This window comes from Neovison vison, chromosome 11, assembly GCF_020171115.1.
Source record: "Neovison vison isolate M4711 chromosome 11, ASM_NN_V1, whole genome shotgun sequence".
NCBI classification, from domain to species: Eukaryota; Metazoa; Chordata; class Mammalia; order Carnivora; family Mustelidae; genus Neogale; species Neogale vison.
In genome coordinates, this window is record NC_058101.1 from 10779568 (window position 1) to 10804342 (window position 24775).

Sequence of the window (24775 nt, forward strand, 5' to 3'; positions counted from 1 at the left end):
CACCTCCTAGTCTCCACGTGCTCATGCTCCCCCTTCAGAGGAGACCCACCCTCTCTAGAAGCACCCCCCAAAAGTGCTCAGGAGAACCAGCTTATCACAACCTCATCCTCCCCTTGGTACACAGGCCTGACTAGTAGGTGTCCGAAGGAAGGGACGGTATCTGCCTTGTTCACTACATTTTCACCACGCCTAGCTAAGCACTGGCAACAGAGTGGTACTTAAAAATATTTAAGTGAACGAACTGATCATTTGAATGAATTAATGTAACAACACTCCAAAACTCTATCACTGTAACCAGATATAATAAAATTATCACCACCAAAAGGGAAGGGATTCTCCCAATCCAAGGTGATAATCACCATTCTTACTGAAGACAACAGTCACAACTATCACTGACATTATTACAAATAATAATAGTCTACACAGCCTAAGCCACTAGCTGCTTAAGGCTCTAGGCTCTTCCCTAGAAACACAGATAAAAATCATTCAAAGATGCCCTTTGCAAACTGGGGAGATGAGTCAACGCTGGCACCTACAGCAATTCCTAAAATCCACACTCCAGCTTAAGTGTGTGCTAGAAGAATCAATTTTTTAAAAACTAAAACTTTTTGAAAGTAAAACTATGGGGAAAACTTGGCATTATAATTGAATTTTTCCTGTCTTCCTCCTCAGAAAGGATGCTGACATTAGTCCCTCCACTACATTCACCTAACAAGCCTGTTCCTTGATTTGTAACCATGGTTACTACTTGCAGAACCCATCAGCGGCTGGCTCTTCCTGAGGGCAAAGCTGATCACGGCCCGTAATAGTGTATGTGCTCCAGCTGCTTCCTGCGGTTGCTAAGAATGGGCTTTAGAAAACAGAACCATCCCCGAAAATTACATTTCTGAATGCTGATTTGTTGCCTCTCAGTGAAAAACACTGGGGATTTCATCTTCTGACCTGAAACAACAAAACTCTGAGTCAGCAGTGTCCACACCTCTAGTCAATCTGTTGCTGAAAGCAAGGAGACCTGAGCCCACGGAGAATGAGAAGCAGAGAGAGAAATAAAAAGTAACTGTACCATCGGACATCTACACATCTGAGTTCAAACCCTGGTCTTCTCCTTCCTGGGAGATAAGTGCTCCCCCTGCCAGACAGGCAAGGTTACGGTGAAAGAACTGACCTCAAATTCTCGTGGCTTAAAACAACAGGGCTTTACTTCTCACCCAGGGTAACGCCCCTTGTGGACCGGCTGGGGGCTTGACTTTGCACCTCTGTCCGGAGGTCAGGACCTAGACACACGGAACAGCCACTCTCTGGAATGCTGCTAGTTTGAAGGAAAAATGAAACAAGTGGAGCATGTATGGGCTCTTCAAGCTCTCCCCACGAACGACATCCACCACTTCTGCTCATGTTTCACTGGCCAAGGCCAAGGCCAAGGCCTGTGGTCACACCTGTCATCAAGTGGGTGAGGAAGTGTCCTCGTGTGTCCCAAAGGAGAGCTGCCCCATTTGTGAACAGCCCTAATGACCACCATAGGCACTTAAGCTCACTGAGCCTCAGTGTCTCCATTTGCAACAAAGGGTCAGTGCGGCTCGCTTCACAGAATGTCTCGTGGGGATGTTTAAATGAGGCAGCACCAGGTTGGATAAATGACAGCTCACAGTAGTCATAACTGCTTCGTGGAAGGGGGCAGGTCATGTCAACCATGGATAGAATGATCCAGTCAGCAGGAAATGGAGGTCCTGGCCAAGGAACGCAGTCCTCGAATTCTACCACTAGCAGCAGCCGTGGAAAAGCAGCAGAGCTTCCCCCATGCTACTGAGGCCGTTGGTTCTGATGTGAAGACCATAACCTGACAAACTCAGAAAAACCACTCCTGCTCTAAGGTTCCATATTCTTTTTAGTCCTTTCTCTTATTTTCAGGCTAAGTGTTCATTTAATCAACAAATACTTGTGAAGTGTTTGGGCACTATTATATCCTGAGTGATGAACAAATCACAGTTTTCTACAAAAGAACCCCAATCAATCCAGGAGGAATCACAATTCATGACCCATGAACAGCTCCCTATACCATTACCATCTCTCACTATTAAAAAAAGAGAGAGAGAGAAAAGGCAAGTCCTATAAATAAGAAAAACATAGATAAATTTGAAAAGCTTATCATCATTCCTTTCAAGAATACCCACTAGTGAAATGACGGAACTGCCCATTGATCGGGAAGTATGTCTCAGGCAAAGGGATGCTACACCATCTAGTTAAGCAGATGTTACATATTCTATTTCTGCTCATTTATTTCGGATCAACCAAACTCCTAAAGATGGTGAGAGCTTCTCTTTCACATCAGCCTAATGAGAACATACCAATCCAGTCAAGACAAAGGAGATACAAGTATAACTGACAGTGAATGGTTAACCACAAATACACCCCTGGCAAGAGACAGGTAGATGAATTAGTCCAGTTTAAAATGTACTGAACAGGGGCACCTGGGTGGCTCAGTGGGTTAAGCCTCTGCATTCGGCTCAGGTCATGACCCCAGGGTCCTGGGATTGAGCCCCCCATCGGGCTCTCTGCTCAGCAGGGAGCCTCCTTCCCCCGCCCCTTTGTCTGCCTCTCTGCCTACTTGTGATCTCTGTCTGTCAAATAAACAAATAAAATCTTTTATAAGTAAATAAATAAAATGTACTGAACATCTATTAAGTGTGATATCGTGCTTGGCAATGGGGATTCAAAGACAATGTAGGTTCAGGCTCTTAGAGCAATTTGCCAATCATACAGGACACGTACTTGTACCATGGTTTAATGATAAAGCAATGGCGGGGGGGGGGACTTTGATGGGATGGAGAGAAAAGAGGAATATGATTTTTAAAAAAAGTCTATTGAGAAAAGCAAGAGTTTCAAAGATAGACTGAATTTAGCCACATCAATTGACAATAGTTGGAACAGCATGAATAAAGGATAAAGAGATTCAAATACATGGAATCTAAGAATATGGGAACCCAAATATTACTGGAGCTCGTAGCACAAGAGTGGAAAAGCCAAGGGGTGATTAGAGACTTAAGCAGAGAGAAAGTCGAGGGGCATCTGATAGGTTAGAGAACTTGGACTTGATCTTCTAAATATTAATCAGGTTAGGGAGCTTACGCTTGTGGATCTACAGGATAGAGAGCTGTCACTAAAGGTTTTTGAGCAAAGGGAGTGATATGTTTGCCTTTGTGATGTAGAGAGGTCCTTCTAGCAGTAATGAAGGGTAGATTTAAAGACAGTATGAAAAAAGACTGGGAAAACAGGAAGATATTCAAACAGTCCACACAGGAGATAGTGAGGATCCGAAGTGAGGCAGTTGCAATGGAGAGTCACAGAGGGCAGGTACGAATAAGAAGGAAAACAGCCAAAGGGTACAGATGCGGGACAAGGGGGAGTCCGAAGGTGACGGGGGTTTTTGGCCTGACAAGTGGTGGGTGAGGAGCTACTGAGGGGGAGAATGCCTTAAGAGGAGTAGAATCGGTATCTGAATTACCAGAACAACTATAAACACCATAAACATTCAGTTTACCACAGAAAGAAAAGCCATATTTCTGAAGATTCTGCCAGCAATTTTCATCAAAGTAAAATTCTACTGTTTGCTGCCAAAAAGAAATTTCATTATTAACTTTGAAATTGATATCTACAGCTGAAACACTGCATTTGCTTTTCCTCTGGTCTCCCTCACTCCCATGTGTACAGACATACTAATTCAAGTAGTCAGATCTTCAGTTGTCTCGAAGAATTAAATCCAGACATTGTTTGGTCTAATAAGAGTGGTTTACTATATATCTGCATGAAAGACTCACCATCGGTTTCAAATTAATCTAGTCTACTTCAGAAGTCTCCCGTGAAACCACAGCCCCAGTGGTTTCAGTTGACCTTGAACTGATAAGTCCAACCTTTCCTCACTACGAGAAGAGCCCTCGTCCTCCATCAACAAGGAGTACACAGAAGGACATACCTGTGGTATACTGGCCTTACGTAACATCACATTTCTCTCAGCACTGCCAAGAACACACTGCAAAGTCACGGCTACAATTTCTGTTATGACTGGGTGGTAGGCACTGGTTCTGTCCACCAAGTATTTCTGAATCTCCACCTTCCGGCACATGGTAGGCACATGGTAGGATAACAATTCTTTAAAGTTAGGTGTGGACGTATGACTCACTATGGTGAATGAAAAGTGAGTGAAAGTAACATGTGTCATCGCTGGTCCGAAATTGAAGAGTCAGCCTGTGAGTCACCATAAGCCTTTCCCACTGCCACAATGATTGTGGAAGCACCAGTGGAGAGAAGGCTGCCATTAGCCTGGATGCTGACTAACAATGGTCGGCGGAACTCCCTGAGACCCACAGCAGACATATAATAGTATGACTAAGAAACTTCCCTGGTGTTAGTTAAATAACTGAGATGTTTGGTGTCAGTTGTCACTGTAACAAAATCCAGCCCGTGGATTGTTGACTTACTAATTGTCATGAAAATAGCAAAAAAAAGCAAGTCAGGAAGACAAGCTCTTCTTCCTCCCACCTCAATTCACCTTCATTCTACCATGCTTCATCAATGTGCTCTGGGAGGCAAAGTGGAAATCCAAACACAGAGTAGACGCCAGTGCTTGATGCTTCTTGTTCACACTTCCTTTCCAATACTTCCAATTACTGTCCAAGTGCTTTATTTAATTTTACATTTGAACCATTTGGCTCTGTTATTCATTCATTTGTTCAACATGTACTGATTTACTGCTCTGTGGAAGGCATTCTCTAGATACGACGGAGCAGCAGCTGTCAAAACTTTTAGTCTCAAGATACCTTTACACACTTAAAAATTAAGAGTATGTGTTTATCTGGGTTACAGCTATCAACATTTACCATAATGAGAATTAAAACCAAAGTATTAAAAATATTTATTAATTTAAAATTATACAGTAAACCTATTGTATGTTAACTTAAGTGATATATTTTATTAAAAATAACTATTTTCCAAAGCAAAAAAAATTTGGCAAAAAGAATAGCGTTGTTTTACATTTTTACAAATCTTTTTAGTATATGGCTTAATGAAATACATCTGGATTCTCATGTCTCTTCTGTGTTCAATCTGTTGAGATATGTTGTTTTGGTTGAAAGATATGAAGAAAATCCTAAGACCCTCTGAAAGGGTCTCAGGGATATCCAGGGCTCTCCAATCCCCACTTTGAGAACCAGAACTATAATGTAAAGATCAGAAAATTTTTCCTATGTAATAAATATTTTAGGCTTTGTGGGCCACAAATCTCTATTGCTACTACACACTACCACTACAGCTTAAAAGCATCCATAGCCAATATATAAACTAATGAGCTTGGCTGTCTTATAAAACCTTATTTACAAAACTAGGCATCAGGTCATATCTGGTCCATGGGCCTTAGTTTATCTATCCTATGACAGAAGATACCTAAACAAGTTAGACTTGGGTCCCTCCCTTAAAAAAATGTATAGCTAATAGAGGTAGTAGGTTCCACACACTATTAACACAAAACAGAATGAGGTACATATGAGAAATCTCAAAAAAAGATGCTTTCAAAATTCAAGGTCACAAGAGAGTCCCTCAGATTGGGAAGGTTTCAAGGAGAATGTGGGCACTGAAGGACAGGCTGAATTTTGAGAGAAAGTTTCAAGAGGAAGGAGAGCATTCCAAGTAGAGAGAATGTTCAGGCCAAAGACACTAACGGACGGAAGCACTCAACGAATTCAAGTAATAGTAAGCAGCTCTTGAAATGTAGTGAAGATAAAGGGAAGCACAGTGGTATGAAATGCTGCTTAATCAAATTTAGGTCACCGGGCAACGGGCCTTAAATACCAGGCCCAGATGTTTGGATATTGTTTGAGATGCACTGAGGTGCTCCTGACCACTTCTACAGAAGAGGTAACTTATCAGCCATGGATGATCTAATTAACTGGAAGATAATGTGCAGGATGTGTTTGCATGTGCCCAGCTATAGGCAGTGACCTCAGATGATGGGCTATTGGATTAGACTAAGCAAGAGGGAAAAAAGGACCTGAATAGAAACAATGACAGAAAGGTCAGAAAGGAGTCAGAGGCAGCAACATTACAAAGGTAACATCTAACAGAGTGAGTGGTTCACTGAGGATAGAAGGGAAGAGAGAATGCTAATCAAAGATGATTCTAAGGTTCCAAGTCTGAAACAAGGGAGAAAGGACGGTAAGGGACAGGAAGGTCAGGAAAGGGGACAGATTTGGTGATCAGAATAAAAGTTCAGTTATGAACATATTCCACATATCACCATATTGCCGGGCACAAGTCTAAATGCTCACAAATCCCAAACTCTTCTTGGTGGGGAAAAAATGTATTTTATAATTTCAGCACATTGTCAAAATTTTTCCAAATCTGTGCCTCTTGAAATCTCTTCCAAATCCCCAGTACTCTGAAATGTAACAGAATTTCTAAGTTTTTATTCTTTCTCCACTCTGATTCTATTTATAGACCTCTAGAGTCAGCATACACTCCAGATCATTGTAAATACAATACTAGATATCAATGAAAAAACCAATGAGATCTCTTTCAGAAACTCAGACAAATAGTAACTAACTCTCACTGTTTTGTTTTATTTTAAAGTGGTTAGAACTGTCTCTATTTGAAAAATGTTGTAACTCATTCTTGGATACCACCTAAGTTTTCTCAATGTCTTATGTTAACTAAAAAGTCTGACGGTCGATGTCAGGTTGCTGAAAGATTTTATTTCTCACAGTCTTTTGAAAAGTTACAGTGAGGGAATTTTGAAAGCTGTACTTAAGTTTCCTTCTGCCTTTTAAAAGGCCAAAAACACATATGTGAGAGTGACACAATAAATGACCCAAATAAGATTCCCAGTCAAGAACAGACCCTTACCTTGAACCCGCTAAAGAAAGAAATAGAGGATGGAAAGTGAAATGCTTGGAATCAAGATACAAACGCTCTAAATTTACAAGTTGCCTGAGGAAAGCTGTGATGTGGTCATTATACTGCACCTGAAAGATGGGTTTAGACGGATCCAACATAGTAAGGTAAGAAAGAGATAACAAAGCAGAAATCTAGGGGCACCTGGATGGCTCAGTGGGTTAAAGCCTCTGCCTTCCGCTCAGGTCATGATCCCAGGGTCCTGGGATCAAGCCCTGCATTGGGCTCTCTGCTCAGCAGGGAGCCTGCTTTCTCCTCTCTCTCTCTCTCTCTCTCTCTCTCTCTGCCTGCCTCTCTGCCTACTTGTGGTCTCTGTCTGTTAAATAAATAAATAAAATCTTTAAAAAAAAAAAAAGGGGCAGAAATCTAAGAGTCTTGATTCCATGATAAATCCTCTAAAAATCTCCTGGTGAACTCTATGTCCAAAGATGGCTATGGGCTGTATGCCAGGGACAGAAATGTGCCCACGTGCCCCTGTAAATCCCCTCACCTTTTTCCGGGAATGCTTTCCTATTAGCTCCCCGGCTGCAAACTCAAAACCTGAGGCATGCTGGATCCTTCCTCTTCCTCCCCTAACATTCGATCCGTTGCCAAGTCCTACAGATGCCATCCCTAACATTTCTTGCATGATCCCTCCTTCCCATTCCCACAGTCACAATCCGAGCCCAGCTCCTCACTCTCTCCATCTGGTCTATTGCGATCCCTTCCCGACTCTCTTCCTACCTCAAGTGCTTCCCATTCTATTCCACTCAAATAACCGCTGGCAGATTAATTTCCTTAACGCGCAGCTCTGACCAATCTACCCCCATGCTAAAAAACTGCTCACAGACCTTCCATGAAATGGATTTTGCCATCAATTTTTTTGCCATCTTAACACCCACATGTTCTGTCCTCCTGCCCTCTCTGCTAATTAAATGTGTCCACTTCCTCACCTCACAAAAACCCTTCATTTTGCTTTCTCAACAGACAACCTTGCTTTCCTGCTTCTCTCTCCCCTAGCACCACCTTTCAGGGTCTCATCCTGCTTTTCCTACAACCTCCATTTGTGGATACACAACCCAACCTTGAAGGTTCAGTGAGGTGATCGCACAGAAAACCTGCTCGGGGTTTCTAGAGGTGGGGTTGGGCTGGGGGTGGGCAAAATGAGTGAAGGAGGTAAAAAAAAGTTCAAACTTCCAGTTTTAAAATAAATAAGTCAAAAAGAAGTCAGTCAGGGAACGTCAAGGACAGGATAACGACTATAGTTAATAATATTACATTGCGTATTTGAAAGTTGCTAAGAGAGGATCTTAAAAGTTCTCATCACAAGAAAAAGAATGTTTAACTATGTGTGCTGACAGCCGTTAACTAGACTTCCTGCGGTGATCGTTCTGAAATGTATACATTTATTGAATCATTATATTGTGCACCTGAAACTAATAGAATGTTATATGTCAATTATACCTTCATTTTTAAAAAAAATGAAAGTCTATCTCCTCTAAGAAAAAAATTGTTCCTGATTCTCTTTCTATGCTCTGCTATCCAGTTTTCTCTGATAAGCATTCCCAGAGAGTATAGTGTTTGCATCTGTGTTATACACTGTAGATAAACAGGTCTGTCTTTGCAATCTTCTGGGGGTACTTATCATTGTCTCTCTCAAATCATTGCTACCTGTGAATTTCCCTCATCTTCCCTCCAACTGGACTGTGGAACTGGAAGAGTAAGGGCTCAGTGAATATCTGTTGACCTGAGCTGTTAAAATGAACTCTCTGGCTTCACCACTTTCCTGAAGAACTTTCTAAGAAAACTCTAGGGCCCAAGAAAATTACAATCTTTATTTAGTCAGTAAACTTTCTAACAGATGAAAGACTTCAAATTGCTTAATTCCAAAAATGTCCCAAAAGAAATTTTTAAAGTTTCTTTTAAAAAAAGCAAAAACAGGGCCTCCTGGGTGGCTCAGTGGGTTAAAGCCTCTGCATTCGACTCAGGTCATGGTCTCAGGGTCCCGATCGAGCCCTACATCGGGCTCTCTGCTCAGCAGGGAGCCTGCTTCCCCATCTCTCTCTGCCTGCCTCTCTGCCTGCCTGTGATCTCTGTCTGTCAAATAAATAAATAAAATCCTTTAGAAAGAAAAAAAGCAAAAACAGTCCCAGTTACAATTTAATTCTTTAAATTCTAATATTTGCTTTGTTACCTGGTCATAAGTTGACACTAGAATCTACAGTTAGGCCACTGTGGTTTCATTAAAAAAGAAAAACCAGTAAGATCTAATACTAATAATTAAGGATAGTGATAACATCAAACCCTGGGTAAGAATCTACAAAACAAAACACTGAACATGATCAGGAGGTCCTTGCCTGGCAGACTTACCAACCAGACAGGCAGACATAACACGCAGCAAAGGGAAGGGAAAGACAGAAGAAGACAGAGGCCAAAATGTGCCAAAGATGACAGGAGAAAAACAACAACCACCCCGAACCTCATTTTCTTCTTTAAAGTTGAGACCTAAGAGTCTGAAGCAGCTGCTTCTGATTGCCAATAACTGCAAAGGGACACACGTGTTTTCGAGGGGCTCAGAAGATACTGGTTGTTCGGTGTGACACTGAATTTAAAGACAAGCGTGCACAGTGAAGGGCCACTCTGGATCTTTCAAGATAGAGTAACAGGATCTAGCAATGGCAAAGCATTTAGGTGGGGATTCATGTGTCTGGAAAAGGAGAGGTGAAAGCTTCTCTTTTGTTCTCAGTAGCCCAGGCTGGTTTCAGACCTGCCTATAAGATCTGTAAGAGGAAATCATTTTTGGCTTTGTGCCAACTTCTAATTCAATACGTTGGCAGCACTTGCAGTGGATAAGAGCTGTAAACTTGTATCTGCCTCAGGTGACACGTAAGATAAGAAGCACACAATGTAAAAATGATGAGAGCTGACTCCCCAAAAGCAACCTTAAATGTAGCTTTCTAAAAAATGTAGTTCCTTCAAGGTACACGAAGCCTGAAAATATCTTGCTAAGAAAACTGGAAGATTTGATTAATGGAACGTGTTCAGAAACCTCTTCTTTAACTGATATTTTTTATAGTGTTTGTGAAAAAATAATTCCACGTTAACTATTACAGCAAACTAATAACCACATTTATTGGAGCTGGATGGCTAGAAATATGAGTGAACAGTTTTTGCAGACATACAATATTTTATGTATCGTAGTTTATTATGGCCAAGATGGGCCCCAGCGCAAACTGGGCTGTTGGCTGCGTTAAGTGACATAATGGGGTATCAAGGATTGATCAGTGCTCACCAAACAACTCCCATGCTCCAAGTACCTACACCACATTGGAAGAGACACAAAGGCAGGACTTACACCCCCTGCCCTAAAGGAGTTTTTTTTAACATAGTTGAAAGGAAAAATATAAATAATGAAACACCAGAGGACAACATGAAACAATATACTGCAAATCTTCTCATTGTGAGACACAGATAACTGGAGCCGTAGAATTTTAAGATCCTCTGTGTCTGTGAGAACCATTTTACAAAGGAGATGAACTTCATTTGGATCCTACTATATAGTTTTGGATAGGCGTGTTTGAAAAGGCATTCCCAAAAGGCAGAGGGCTCAACTAAGGCATGGAAGTAAAACTGGCCATGACACAAGCCAGAAGAAAAAGGACAAGCTGATTAGGCCACAGGTTCATACTGATAAGACATGGAGATGGAAATCGGATAGGTAGGTACAACCAGCAGGGTTTAATACCACTTTGCACATCTCTATTATTTATTATGGATCTTCCCCAACCTACAATAGGGTTATATCCTGATAAACCTATCATAAGTGAAAAATATGATAAGTCAAAGAGCACTTAATAGCCTCAAACTACTGAACCTCATGCTTAGCCTCCCCTACCTTAAATGTGCTTAGAACACTTAACATTAGCCTACAGTTGGACGAAATCATCTAGCACAAAGCCTCTTTTTAATAAAATGGTGAATATAATTTATTATACATTGTACTGGAAGTATAAAAAAAAAAGTAGTTTATGGGTCCAGAATGGTCATAAGGTTGGGTTCGTTGTTTACCTCGTGATTGCACAGAGGGGCTGTGGCTCCTTGCCACTAACCAGCATTATGAAAGCATATTGTGCCGCCCATCATCAGCCAGGGAAAAGATCAAAATTGAAAGTACAGTTTCTACTAAATGTTTATTACTTTCACACCACCATAAAGTAGAAAAATGGTACGTGGAACCATCGTAAGTTATAGACCATCTATATGTGTATACTAAATTAATTGAATTGATGTAGTAGATAACAGAGAGCTCTGGGCAGGTGACTTTGAGAAATCAAAGCTTTTATCTAAGGAGAGAAATAGCATATAAATAGGAAGTAAGAAGAATCTTCTCTCATGACTAAAATGTGTTTTCGTAAAAGAATTGGCCCAGGATGTGGTCTAAGGTTCATTTCCAACTGGTTGACCTATTTTCATCATTGACAAACTGAAGATTTTGGTCAATTTCCTTGATGATTTATCCACAACAATATTTCAATGTCTAGATGCCTGACGTGGTTTCAGAGGACAAAAATGACTACAATTTCTTGAGCAATTCCTGTGAGCAATTTGCTAATAATAGTAATAATGTTGGATTTATCAAGTGCTATGAAATAAAATAAACACTTCATGCATTTCTAATTTAATTCTCACAACAGTCCTCTGTTACTAAGATTAACCCAATTTTACAGTTGAGAAACCCAAATTTATAGTAGGGAAGTAACTTGTCCAAAGTTAGGAAGCCAGCAAGGATTCAAACCCAATTCTGCCTGACTCCAAACCCCAATGACTAAACTTCTATATCTGAATTTATTTTTTCCCAAGAGGCATCACCAAAAAAAAAAAAATTCATCAGAAGGAATGAATGCATGATACTTGCAGAGACAATCATGTGAGTCTGAGAGCATCAATAATGGAATCAGTGCATCTTTTTGGCAATGTAACCATGTGAATTTCCTATACTTTAAGTTCAGTGAGATATTGCTCATGAAACTACCATATGAGAAAGTTCAACACTTGTCCTAGACACTTGGAATCCATGTGATTTGGGCAAGTTACTTTACCTCTCTAAGGCCCATGTGTTCATCTGTAAAATACGAATAACGATAGGCACTTCACAGGATTGTTCAGAAAATTAAATGTTGTCACACAAAAACTTAGCTTAGGGTTTATTACTGAAAAGTGGTTTAAGTTAATGTTTGCGACTTTTATTATTATTCAAGAAAAAAAACATTTCGGCTTCTTAGACCTAATATGTAGCAGAAATCATTACAAAGTTACAAGTTCAATAAGGGTCCCTTCACCCTATTATTCTATCACCAAACTCCTACCTCTCCTTTAATATTTAGCCTGAAAATCATCTCCTCCAAAGCCTCTTCTGCCATCACAACTCCCAGGCCAAGCAGATGTTCCCATAATCTCAAGTGTGTGTATGTGATTTTCAGTCATTTCACTTAGCATTTTACACAATTTTACCCGTTGTGTCCTGCCTTCTTCATTAGAAAGGCAGTCCCCTGAGGAGAGGGACTCATTTCCTTATCTCCGCTGCCTAGCAGAGGGCCTGGCACTGTAAAGTGCAGCACATATATTTGTATCTCTATGGGACACAGAAATTATTAAAAGAGTTTCCAAAAATACCAAATTTACTCCAAGAAAAGTCCTGGAAATATGTAGTGCAACAAACACTATTCTAAAATGAACTAAAAACTTCCCCCATTAGGTCATTTGAATAAGACATCTCATCTTCCCAGGAAAATGAAATTTTCTCATGCTAAATGAGTAAAAAGTATAAATCAATGGGTTTATTATAAGAAATGTGATAAGAAAGAGTTAAAAACCTAATGATATCACTATGGATGGGCTTCTTGACAAGTAAAAGAAATTTATATCACGAATAATCAAATTTGGAAAAAGTCTACTTAGCGTGTTCTTTTCTCTTTTGGTTTTAGGTATAATAAATCCTGTCTCTTAACAAACTCTTTATTTAAGGGAAAAAAAAAGAAGAAGAAGATTCTATCTTATATCCATGGCGCCTACTGCCTTTCTTACCCATAAAGGGAATTTGGACTTTTTTTTTTTTTCTTAGTCCATTAACCCACTAAGTGCTTCCTCCAACCCAGCACTTGAATGTTTTTGATCAGAGATCTCATCAAAAGTGATCCTCCTCACAATCCTCTGAAAGAGGAGAGCCCAGCGTCCTGATTCCCCATCCCATCAGGAAACCAAGGCTCCAGCAGCATTGCATGCATGGAGCACCACCTGTGCCAGGCCTCACCCTGAGTATGGAACTCTTTCCACGATCTTCATGGCACTCAGTTTGAATCCAATATGGCAGCTCACCCAGAGAATACATTATTACTGTACTCTCTGGCGGTGGAAGGAATAGATCAGTAATTATACGAATCTGTAATGCTCACCCTTTCCGACATTCTTGACCTCCACTCAGTGAGGGTGAGCCCAACCTTCACGCCCTCCCGCTCCCCACCGTCGCCACCGTCCTTGCCCTCCCCAGCCATGGACTTACTTAGCCATCCCACGCTGGGAGTGCGCCGCACTCGGGGGTCAGCATCCAAGGTGCGGGTTGCTAGGCAGGGCACTGAGTTCTCAAGCGGGCTGCGGGCTTTAGTGTCAGAAGCAGAAGACAGGAGGAGGAGGACACATGAGCAGCCACAGCAAGGATGAGGATGGAAGCATTAATTTAGAAGAAAAAAATACTAAAGCAAATCACACAAGCGAGTTAAAGAAGAACAATGACATATTACATCGACACAAATACCCCCTCCCAAGACCCTTAGATGGAACAAATCCCAATACAGAATGAAAAGGCTTGGAACAAAGTACATTCAACCATTATAGTTCCCCAAGTACCAGGGAATTATCTGCCCTGCAGTTCTAACAGACAAAACATGGACTGTATCGAGAAGAAAGATCTACATAACGAATACTAATCTTAAGATGTAAGATCAAGACCGTTAATAATTTTGCACCATGCAAGCACACACAGAGGGAAGCTACACACAGTTTTATAAAGCACAGAGGGCAGGGGATTATGTTAGTAAGGTCTTTCTTATGATCTACCCTACAGACCCTTCCACAGATCTTGTACAGGAATGCAGAAAGCAACAGTTCATACTTCTACTTCTGAAATATTTTCCTTGGTGAATATCAAACTGGTTCTCAATTTCCGTTGCCTCTGTTTTTCAGCCCTTCAGAAATATGAGACTGGGATATAGATAAATCAACACCTTAATATGAACCAATTCAGAAATGCACGTTAGTCCTCAATTTCTGGTGTCTTTTAATACTTATTTTACTATAATTTTAATATTCAGTGCACCCATGTCAAATCTTAGACCAAGTCAAACAGATTAATGATGCCAGCTAAATGCATAGTATGGTTCCTCTAGATATTTTTCATCAACTGGAGAGCATCATGAACTTCTGCCTCAAGATAATTTCATTTGGGCTTCATGTCATCTATTCTCCTGTTCTCATCAAATACCTCAGTCCAAGGCTACTAAGAAATAGGCAGCATAAGTGTCCTTCAAGGAACGGTAGATAGGAAATATCTAACCATCAGACTACATCCAATTTGATTTAAGAGAGTTTTAATATGACAGTCAGTAAATAATCAAGGCAACAAAGCCTATCCAACCAAAAGCAAAGATTAGATCATCAATTCACACAATTCTGCAAATAACAGGGCAGATAAAGAGTCTTTAAGGCTACCGGTGACTTGGGAGGTCAAGTTTTGAACGGACTCATTTACAAATTAATGTAAGTTTAGGGCCAAATTTGGGCATTCTGCACATGATAAAATCTAGAAACATTTTTGTCAATTTATCTGTCTGTGTTAAAAGCTGTAAATAAAGCCAGGACTTGCGAGCAGGCCATCTGTGCCAGCACCTGTTTGAGGCAAATCTGATGTCTTCTCTTTGCAATCTGAATTTTTAATTGTTTCCCATAACTGAACTTCTTTGCAAGTTTTTATTGCACTAAGAAAAATGAGAAAAAGGGAAATGAATCAGTTGAGATTATTCCAAAATTGCTTTTGTCAAGAAGGAGGCAATTAGAAACACATAATATCACGCTGACCAAGTCTCACCTCCTATTCCTTTTGACAACTGAGTGATCTGCTTCAAGAGCCAATGTTCCAGCCAACCTAGCTAAAGGAAATGAGAGGTGGGGGACAACTCCAGTCATTTATCTAGGCCTGAGTGAGGACCAACTGAAATTTCAGGTCAAAGAAAACTGACAGGGTTTGTGAGGGCAAAGTAAGCCCGCAAGAACATTCGCATCCTTCAGCTTCTGAGCAGAGTGAAGCTATCCAACTTTCAACGCTGATACCAGGGCTTGCCCCTCAAGGGCAAGGAAGGCAGCTGGTCTGAAACTCAGGTGCTGATAACTAACTTCCCCAACAGCTCCTCTCTCCTCAACTGCTCCCAAGATGTCAGTGTGTTGTCTGTGGGGAGCTAAAGCTGGAAACTCCTTTTTGCATACACGTAGCCTCCGCTGATGCTGAGCAGCACCATCAAGGGGGCAGTGGAAGAGTCTGGCACACAGCAGCAAAGAACCTGGCTCCAAAGACAGGCATGAAAAATGAAACTGCCCATAGAGACTTGGCACCTGTGTTTTAGCAAAGCTGATTGGAGCCATCTGGCTGCTTACTCTCATGAAAACTGGGAGGCTCACAGCATCCATTACTTATGTTGGCAAATTCCAACATTTTGATTTGTTGGACCCTCTGTGTACTTCTGTGCAGGAAGAGATACAAACTCCGTAACCCTTTCGTGTTGCGTTCTTTTCTCTTCACAAATTTACTCCAAAGATAGAATTTTGAAAAGTCGTTCCCAAAGCTGGAGTGGAACTTTCTATAATTATACCACGGTAATGACATATTATGTACGCCTTTTCCAGATAATGGTTTCATTGTACCTCTTCTACACTTAAGCTTCAAAATAAACAACTTAGCTTTGCTGTTATCTTACATGTTCTCTTCTAAATCGTTTTTACTTGACTCCAGGCAGAAACAAGGTAGAAATTGGCTTATATTATTGTGACTTGATGAGGAAAGATCGAAAGATCTATAGCTTTAAAGATTTCAGAGTAATGGTTTCCATTACTCTGTAGAAAAAGTTGTGGTGGTGAGAATTTTTTTAATGATTCATGTTATCCTTGAGATCAACTTGTCCAAAACCATCAATCCTAATCAGTTCAAGTGAGGGTATCCCTACTTAAATCAGGCAAATAAAAAAAAAAAAAAATACTCTCCAGCAAAATGCGTATTTAACAATCCCAGTAAGAAAAAAATAAATTTTACTCATGTTAAAGTTTTAGCACTCTTTTAGGATTGCAATGTTCTATGTTCAAATAGTCATCCTGAAACTAATATTAAACTGTATGTTAACTAACTTGAATTTGAATAATTTTTTTAAAAAGGAGTCATTGAGTGTATATTATGTGTTCCACAATTACTTAATCAAAAAGTTTAACCCAAGAATATAGCTGCATTTCACCTGTGTACACATGAAATGTTGCCTATAAATCTCCATTTAGAGAGCCAATAAAGACATCCAACTGCCACATTTGGAGCGTATTCCTGCCTAGACATAGACTGACTTCTAGATCCCTTCAACATCACATTATTACACAAAAAGACCTGGGCTCAACTGATGTGTGGGAAATAAATTATGGTTATGGACGCTCATTGCCCTTTGTAGTTTAATCAGCACATTGTTATTAAACACGCTAGTTTCCTCCATATTTTTAAGCTTGGGAAATTGTATTACATTTCTGAGCTCAGGCTTTTCTTATGCAAATAGAAATAATGATATATACATTAGACTTGATCTTAGCCAAAAGGCCGAGAAGCAATGAAGATGTATACAGTAGAAACATCATGGAGGACGATGCCCGGTGCATAATGAGGGTCCAGTTAACAGGAGATACTATTGTCGCTGCTGCCACTACTATCGCTGATGGGATGGAATGACGTTTCCTTTGCTCAGCATCCTAGAGGGTGTTGGGAAACATCAAAGACAGAAATGCTGGCCTAATTCAGTTCAACTTCAAATCCAAAATGTGATTTTTAAGCTATCGGGTTCATAAACCTGGACAGATCTCCTTTTTGACCTTTGTGATTTGTGCCGAAACTAGCTTTGAGTAGATGCAGCTTGCTTAATTATTAATTACTTTTATTCCCTCTTCTTTCCTTTGGGAAGACAAGGTAAGGAGTTCCCGGTGCTCACATCTCCTCATCACCTTCCCTCATTTTTCACATTTTCCTGTCCTTGCCTTTCCTCTTCTGTCTGTCTTTTATAAAGAAGAGGACAGGACATGGTCCCAGATCTACACCTACTCTCCCATCTGCTCTCAGAGAAAGATGAGGCGGGGGGAAGCAAGACTTCGCAAACGCATCTCTGTCAAGGATCTCTGAGACAACCACCCAGTGGTGGCAGCGTAAATCAGCGACAGGCCCTCTGAGTACATCGCTTTTCCCTATGTGGTAGGGTACGACACAGAGAATCATTCCATTCCTTTACTCCATCAGAGACCCTGGCTGTGGACCAGAAACGGATAAAATTCAAAAATATGTTTATTTCATGGTAACATCCTGTTATACATATATTATTTATTAATAGCTAACAACTGTCCTTGCTCAGACATATTGCTCAATCTTCATATGCGAATTGCAAATATTAGAAAGCCCACAAGTGACACCTCATTATGTATTATTTGGCATCTCTAAAATTGATAATGAAAGCAATACTGCTTTAAAAATAAAACTCCAAGAATGTTTTCATTTATGGAGTAGTAAGAGGGGGAAAAAATGAGGCACAAAAAATAACAGAGTACAAAATAATGCTGGTGAATTGAGTCTGTCCTTGGTTTTACATGTAAAAGGCATTAAATCTGCTTCTTTAAGTATTTCTGAATAGCCATTCCTTACAGTGGTCTCTCACATTCTGATTCTTAAGAACTTTTCACAAAAAGATCTCACCTACTCCTGGTTGTATGAAAAGGATAAGACACTACCACCTTTATTTACAGATTTAAAGAATAAGGCCCAAAGATATTACGTACATTGCTCAACATAGCACTACTAGTAAGTATTTGTCCAGGACTAGCATGAAGCCTTCAGAAAAGATGGCTCATGTGTCCAAGAAGAAGATTATAAAGTAGGACTTTAAGGTCAAAAATGAAATACTCACTGGTATTATATCTCTTAAGCCTGACTCTTCATTGCCATAAACAGCAGAACAGACTAACAAATACTTGGGTGAAAAAGACTCCTGGGAAAAAAATGTGTTATTGTTTATTTAAAGATCTGAACACTAGGGGTGCCTGGGTGGCTCAGTGGTTAAAGCCTCTGCTTTTGGCTCCGGTCATGATCCCAGGGTCCTGGGATCGAGCCCCGCATCGGGCTCTCTGCTCAGCAGGCAGCCTGCTTTCCTTCCTCTCTCTCTGCCTGCTTCTCTGCCTACTTGTGATCTCTCTGTCAAGTAAATAAATATTTAAAAAAAAAAAGATCTGAACACTATAAATCTGGAAGATCAGTCACTTGCCTAGGGAAGAGAAAAGAAATGAGTGATATCTGATAGATGAACAGGAAATACTACTATTATTAAGTTACTCTTATGAAGGTATATTGAGGTACTTTTCTAGAAACTGTCCATGGATTGGTTCATTTAAAGTGAGGCTGAGAAGAGCTCGATCATTCGCTGGGTTCTCGCCAGGACATTCATCTGTGCTGTGCAAATGAACGCAGAATTAGAGCCCTGAACAAAACAGATGGATATGTGCTGTTGGATTTGGGAAAGAGCTGGTTGTATGCGGAAAAGCACCTGGGAAGAGGACTCTCATTTTAAGGTGATGTGAGCCTGAGAAACAAAATGTTGACTGACCCGCCTCAGAACTGGAGAAGCATGACGGCCTGCTTCAAAGGAACAGAACCTCTGAGGGAAGTTAAAGAAATGCCTGCCTTACCCATTGATTCAGGGACCAGGTCTGAATTCAAGGGTACAGGGAAAGGGGGGCTATGAAGTAGAACAACCCAACCAGAAACAATTGGGACAAACCAGAATCCAAAACCCAGACAAAAAGCGAAGAATTTCTAAAGGGACCGAGAAAGCTGCCAAACCTGGCGGTGGTCCGGGCCAGATCTGCTGGTGCCAGTATCGAGGCAGCTTGATCTAACAGCCAAACCAAATAGCTTGAATACGCCTAATCTCAAATCAGATCCAAAGCAACAAGAGCCTAGCTAATCCCACTTATATTTCAATGGGGCTGAGAATTACTGTTAACAACAAAAAAAAAATTTGCTTTCTTTCCATTGTCTGTTCTTTGTTGCTAACCACAGTCTCTAGAACTGTAGGTAACAGCACTAGAGGACACTTTTTTAAACATCTAAAGGTGCTGTGTGCTTCTGTCAGAAGAAGCAGTGTGAGAGCCAGCGAGGAAGCAGCAGCGGCCTGGGAAGCAACAGTGAAGAAAGGAGTCCAGGGAGAAAGTAAGTGATGGCACCAAGGGGTGGGAACCAGCAGATCACAGTTCTCACATCTGACGGGAAAAAAAAAAAAAAGTGGCAAACTGAAGAGAAAATCCAGAGGCTCAATGAGGAACAAGCCCTGGATCTCTCTCAGCATCAAGGCCACAGCAGACAGGAAAAAACATGGAGGAAGCAGCGTGAGGCGCCAGAGCCAGCCGCCCTAGTCCTGGAGCTGCCACCTTGCCCTACCCCTCACCTACCTGCTGGAGCAGCTTAAGCAAATCTTGGATGCTCAGTATGGTTTAGGGTTTCCCTGACAGTCATTTAGCAAAGAGTAAAATGAATGAGGGAGAAAGACTCTTTGTAAGGGACTGTGATAGGAAAGAGCTTCCTTCTCTCTTACATCCCATGTGGGATTAGCTACCAATACCAAAGGGCAGAGGAGATAACTCGGCCCTGCATCCATGGGTCTCTTCCCAAATAATAAGCTACAGAGCAAATATCATTCCAGAAACCGCTCTTACTCAATATGAGATTTTTTTTTCCTTAATTGTACTTTGTGGAGTAATTGATTACTATGTGCCGGTCACCACTTTAAACATTTTACATATATTATCTCATTTAATTTTCATTATCTATTTTACAGACAGGGAACTACATACTAAAATACCACATATTAAAATGTTTTCTAACTTTTTATTAAAAAAAAAACCTAAAGAAAAATGGGGTCATGAAATTGGACTGGGGAAAAAAATGAAATTCATAGTCTAGGTTTAACTAGATAACCAAAGTCACTTTAGTGCATTTATAGACAATGGAGGGTAAGGAACAGGTTTCTATGACAGTCTAGGGATTAAAAAAAAATGAAGACGCTGGAGGCCAGGGGAGGGAGGGAGAATGGGACAAACTGATACTGGCATTGACCAAATTTCCACAAAGGTGGTGCAAGCTGAATACACGAATTAAGGTACCTAGTTGGTCTTCGTGCTTAAGTCAAGTCTCATTCATCTCTTATAAGCTTAGACACCACATTTCAAAAGTATCCATTTAAATGGTAAGTGATGTTTTTTTAAAAATCAGATCATTCTACAAACCATGATTCTTTAAGACAGTGATCAGGTAACCTTGTCATAAACATCACACTAAATATTTTGAATATATGCCAATTAAGTAGAAACTTTTTTTTACTTTCTAATAAAGAGCAAATGAAATACATCTTACTTGATTTTCAAATACTACCAAGGAATGTTCCTAGGCTTACTGGTTATTCTTTCATAGTAAACTATAATAATATAGATTTTCTAAGTATCTCAAACCAAATTATTAAGTAGAGCTGTATGAAATTGCTGACAGTCAACTTTATTTTACCTACAAAATGGCAATTTCATATGGCTCAAACTAAAGTAATAGTTAGAAAAAGAGTGGGTAAAGGGAAATCTAGCACCAAAGGAAATGAAAACCTAACACTAACCCCACAGAAATACCTCAATTAATATATTATGAAATCACAGCACTTGCCTAAAATTTAGTACCTGGAAGACATGTCCATCAGAACTCACAGATGTCTCAGACAAGTAGTAATTTCACAATAATTAACACTTTGGAAGCTAGCCTGATTCTCTCCTGATTTATTACAAATGAAAATGTTTTCCAGTTCTTTTTAAAAACACTAAATCATCTTAAACACAAAGCTACATCGGGACCCTAAAAAAATAAGAGTTAATCTTTAGCTATGGAGAGACAGTAGTTGGGCTGTTAGTGGGTGTACTGCTAAATGTTTGAGAAAACCAGCTCTTCAGGGAAAAGGCATGTGTATGCTCGTGAGCGCTTCTGTGTGTAGTAATTTTTATTGATATAAAGGACAGGCAGCCATATATAAGTAATAATAATATATATAATACTCTATTGTAAATTACATATAGTCAGTTGGCTCTTCGTTAGTTTTTATCAAACTCTTTCAGCAATAGCCAACTTATGGTTGCAACTGGCAACCAAACACAGTTGCAACTCAATATCCTTATTGAACATCCATTATCATATATGTTAATAAGTAGGACAAAAGTGAAACAATGAAGACATATGTCAGACTTCACTCACTCCTCAATAATGCGGGTGACTCCTTTGCTAAACCTGGGTAATAGTTTTTGAATACCGGGCCAAGCATTTACAGGATTCTTTGTGTTCTTTGCATTTTAAAAGCCGTTTTGGACTGAATGTTTGTATCCTCCCAACATTCCTATGTTAAAACCCTAACTCTTCCATCCAATGTGATAGTAGGTGGTGGGGCTTTTGGGAGGAACTTAGGTCATAAGGACAGAGCCTTCATGAATGCAGTTAATGCCCTTATGAAAGGAGAGAAGAGAAAGAGGATAGATTTCCCTCTGCCATGTGAAGATACAATGAAAAAACATCCATCTACAAGCCAGGAAGGTCCTCATCAAGAAGCAAATCTGTGACACCTTGATCTTGGACTTCCCTTGTGACTCCAGAACTATGAGAAATAAATGCCTGTTGTTTAAGCCACCCAGTCTATGGTAATTTGTTAAAGCTCAAGCTGACTAGGAAATGGCCATAGACCCTACACACTTAAATTTAATCCACACTGTTAACATTTTCTCCATCACTTTGTAAAGCCTATAGACAAGTGACAAAACAATAAATCAGGCCCTGATGTGAATTTGCTGATTTCTATAGTGTAAGTGCAACCACCATGTCTTACATCAAGTTACCAAAATGAAGTCACTGATCACAGAGTTGGGAAGCAGGTGACTAACTGAACACCATTTTGTTGTATTTCCACCATACAAACACAACAGATGTTAACAACACAAAGAGTGTAAACTCCAGTACAGTACAATAAAATAAATAGGAAATGATGAATTTTGAGAAATTACCTTTGTTTTTAATATCATTATTTAATGGTATGTGTACATAATTTAACTTTTAATGGTAGCTGTGTTTAAGCAACTGGTTTACAAAATTCCTGATTGGCTGTTGTGAGTAGACAGAACTAGCTCCAGCATACCACTCGGAAATGAAAAAAATTCCAATTCTAAGGTATCTCCATAAATTTCAGCTATTAATTGCACTGTAGCTATCATAACTAAAGCAAACAACATCTATTTTCTTACCTACAATAGAAGACTGAGGTAACTAAGTTTATCTAGTTTTTACATGGGCTTACAGTATTATAATCTAGTTCCGACATCAATAGATGTAAGATTCTCGTTTATTAAAACAGTAGCCACAGCTACATAGTTGTTTTAGAAATTTATTCTAATAAAAGATATTTTATTAGATATTAGATATTTATTCTAATTAAAGATAATCATATTAAACCCTAACATATCAAAATAACTGTATAAACTTTCAAGTTAAGAAAAAGCACTTTTAGGGGGCGCCTGGGTGGCTCAGTGGGTTAGGCCGCTGCCTTCGGCTCAGGTCATGATCTCAGGGTCCTGGGATCGAGTCCCGCATCGGGCTCTCTGCTCAGCGGGGAGCCTGCTTCCCTCTCTCTCTCTCTGCCTGCCTCTCCATTTACTTGTGATTTCTCTCTGTCAAATAAATAAATAAATGATCTTAAAAAAAAGAAAGAAAGAAAAAACACTTTTGGAAAACCCAAAATTTGCTGTCTGATAATTTATAATAATGCACCTTAGAGGTACATGAAAGTCATTACTATAGAATCTCTCAATGTCAAATCTTGCCTCTGGATATTTAAAAGGAGTGAGGTAACACAAAGGCCAATAATAACATGTTTAAAAAGGCTAATCATGTTCCACGCGTCAGGGTGTAAGCTGACCAGCTGAAGAGCTGGAAAGGAAGAACTGATTGTGCTCCCTATTTGCTTTCCGCCCAGCATGTATAAGATTTCACAAGTGAAAGGTGAATGACAAAGGCAATTTCAACTTCCCTCTGAAGTACAAAGATCTGATAGGATAAAAGATTGGATGATGGATGATATCAACATATCAGTTGTATTCTACATCCCAATACTTTCTCCTAAAACACAAAATACTGGCCTCAAGATCCACTTGTTCTTAACTTCTACTCTGTCTCCACTTCATGAAAAAGGAGCTCAGACCAGACTGGTGGAAGGCACCCTCATTCTGCCGTATTCATTCCACTTCTCTTTGCAAATACAGCAATACCTGAATTTGTAAATATAGCAATACCTGAAAACAATGCACTTTCTTGCTTCTTTAATGGTAAGTACCAACTTCAGGATTTAAAAAAAAATTAATCTCCAAATCATGGAATTTCATTTAAATGAAGAAGAGGATAAGAAAAAAAATAATACATGAAAGACAAGACTTTTACTTTAGTTGCCACAATTTTAAAAACAGGGCCTCTTTTAAAATGAAGTATTTGTGACATCAGTTATATCCTATCGTTCATCCCATAACATTTCCAGCCATTAAGCTCTTCAAAAATATAATTGAAAAAAAAGAAAGAAAGAAGCAAAAGACATACACAAAAAATAAAACATTTCAGTCAGCAGCAATAAGCCAGGTAATGATAGCAACTATAGCAGGAATAGTCTAGATTAGATTCTTCTTTTTGTGACTGTTTTTTATAAAGAGCACTTCTGATTTAAGTACTTATTTATAACTTGTTTTGCTTTTTAAAATATTTATGGTAGCAGTTAAATCAATATATAAGTCGTTCAATAAAACTGAACCTTTCATTTGGTTCTACTTAATGACTAGACACTCATTAAGAAAGTAAAATAATAAAATGGTTCAAAAATACACCAGAGAAAGTTTGCTAACAGTTAGCTCTCTTCCAGCCAACCATTAGTTTTAATATTAAGTCAGAAAACTCAATTTCCAGAAATGGAGTGGCTAAGTTAGAATTCAGTTTATACAATTCATTTAGTCCATATTTCCCATGGCAAAATACTTTACCCTGTTCTGAAAGTACAGATGAAGACAATGAATTAGATGCTCCCTTATCTACTCATTTCTCTTAGTACTAAAAAAGATCAAGGTGGAATGAGAGAAACCTGGTTCTACCAGCCCCATGTTTAGCAACACTTTCCGTATGCTTTTATCTTCCACACTTCCTGGAAAAAAAACTTCTCCCCTTCTCAGATTAAATACAACCATGAAATGTATTCGAAACAAAGACAGTGATACAAAAGATAGATACTTTATAGAAAACTCTGCTGAATGCAACAGAGTCCAAATACACACAGAACCTTTCCTATTACTATACAGTGGGATAGTATCCAACCTTGAATAATTATTCTCACATCTAACCATCATTATCATATAACAGAAGAGCATATGATCCTTTTTCTTTTTTTTTGTAGGCCTAGACTTTATTAAGTAA

The 24775-nt window shown here is 39.5% G+C and overlaps 1 protein-coding gene across 3 annotated transcripts in view; it reads right to left on the reverse strand.

The window, feature by feature from the left end:
- Positions 1-24775, reverse strand: part of SLC4A4 (solute carrier family 4 member 4) — a 350693-nt gene that overhangs the window by 163236 nt on the left and 162682 nt on the right. The gene's annotated exons all lie outside the window — the stretch shown is intronic.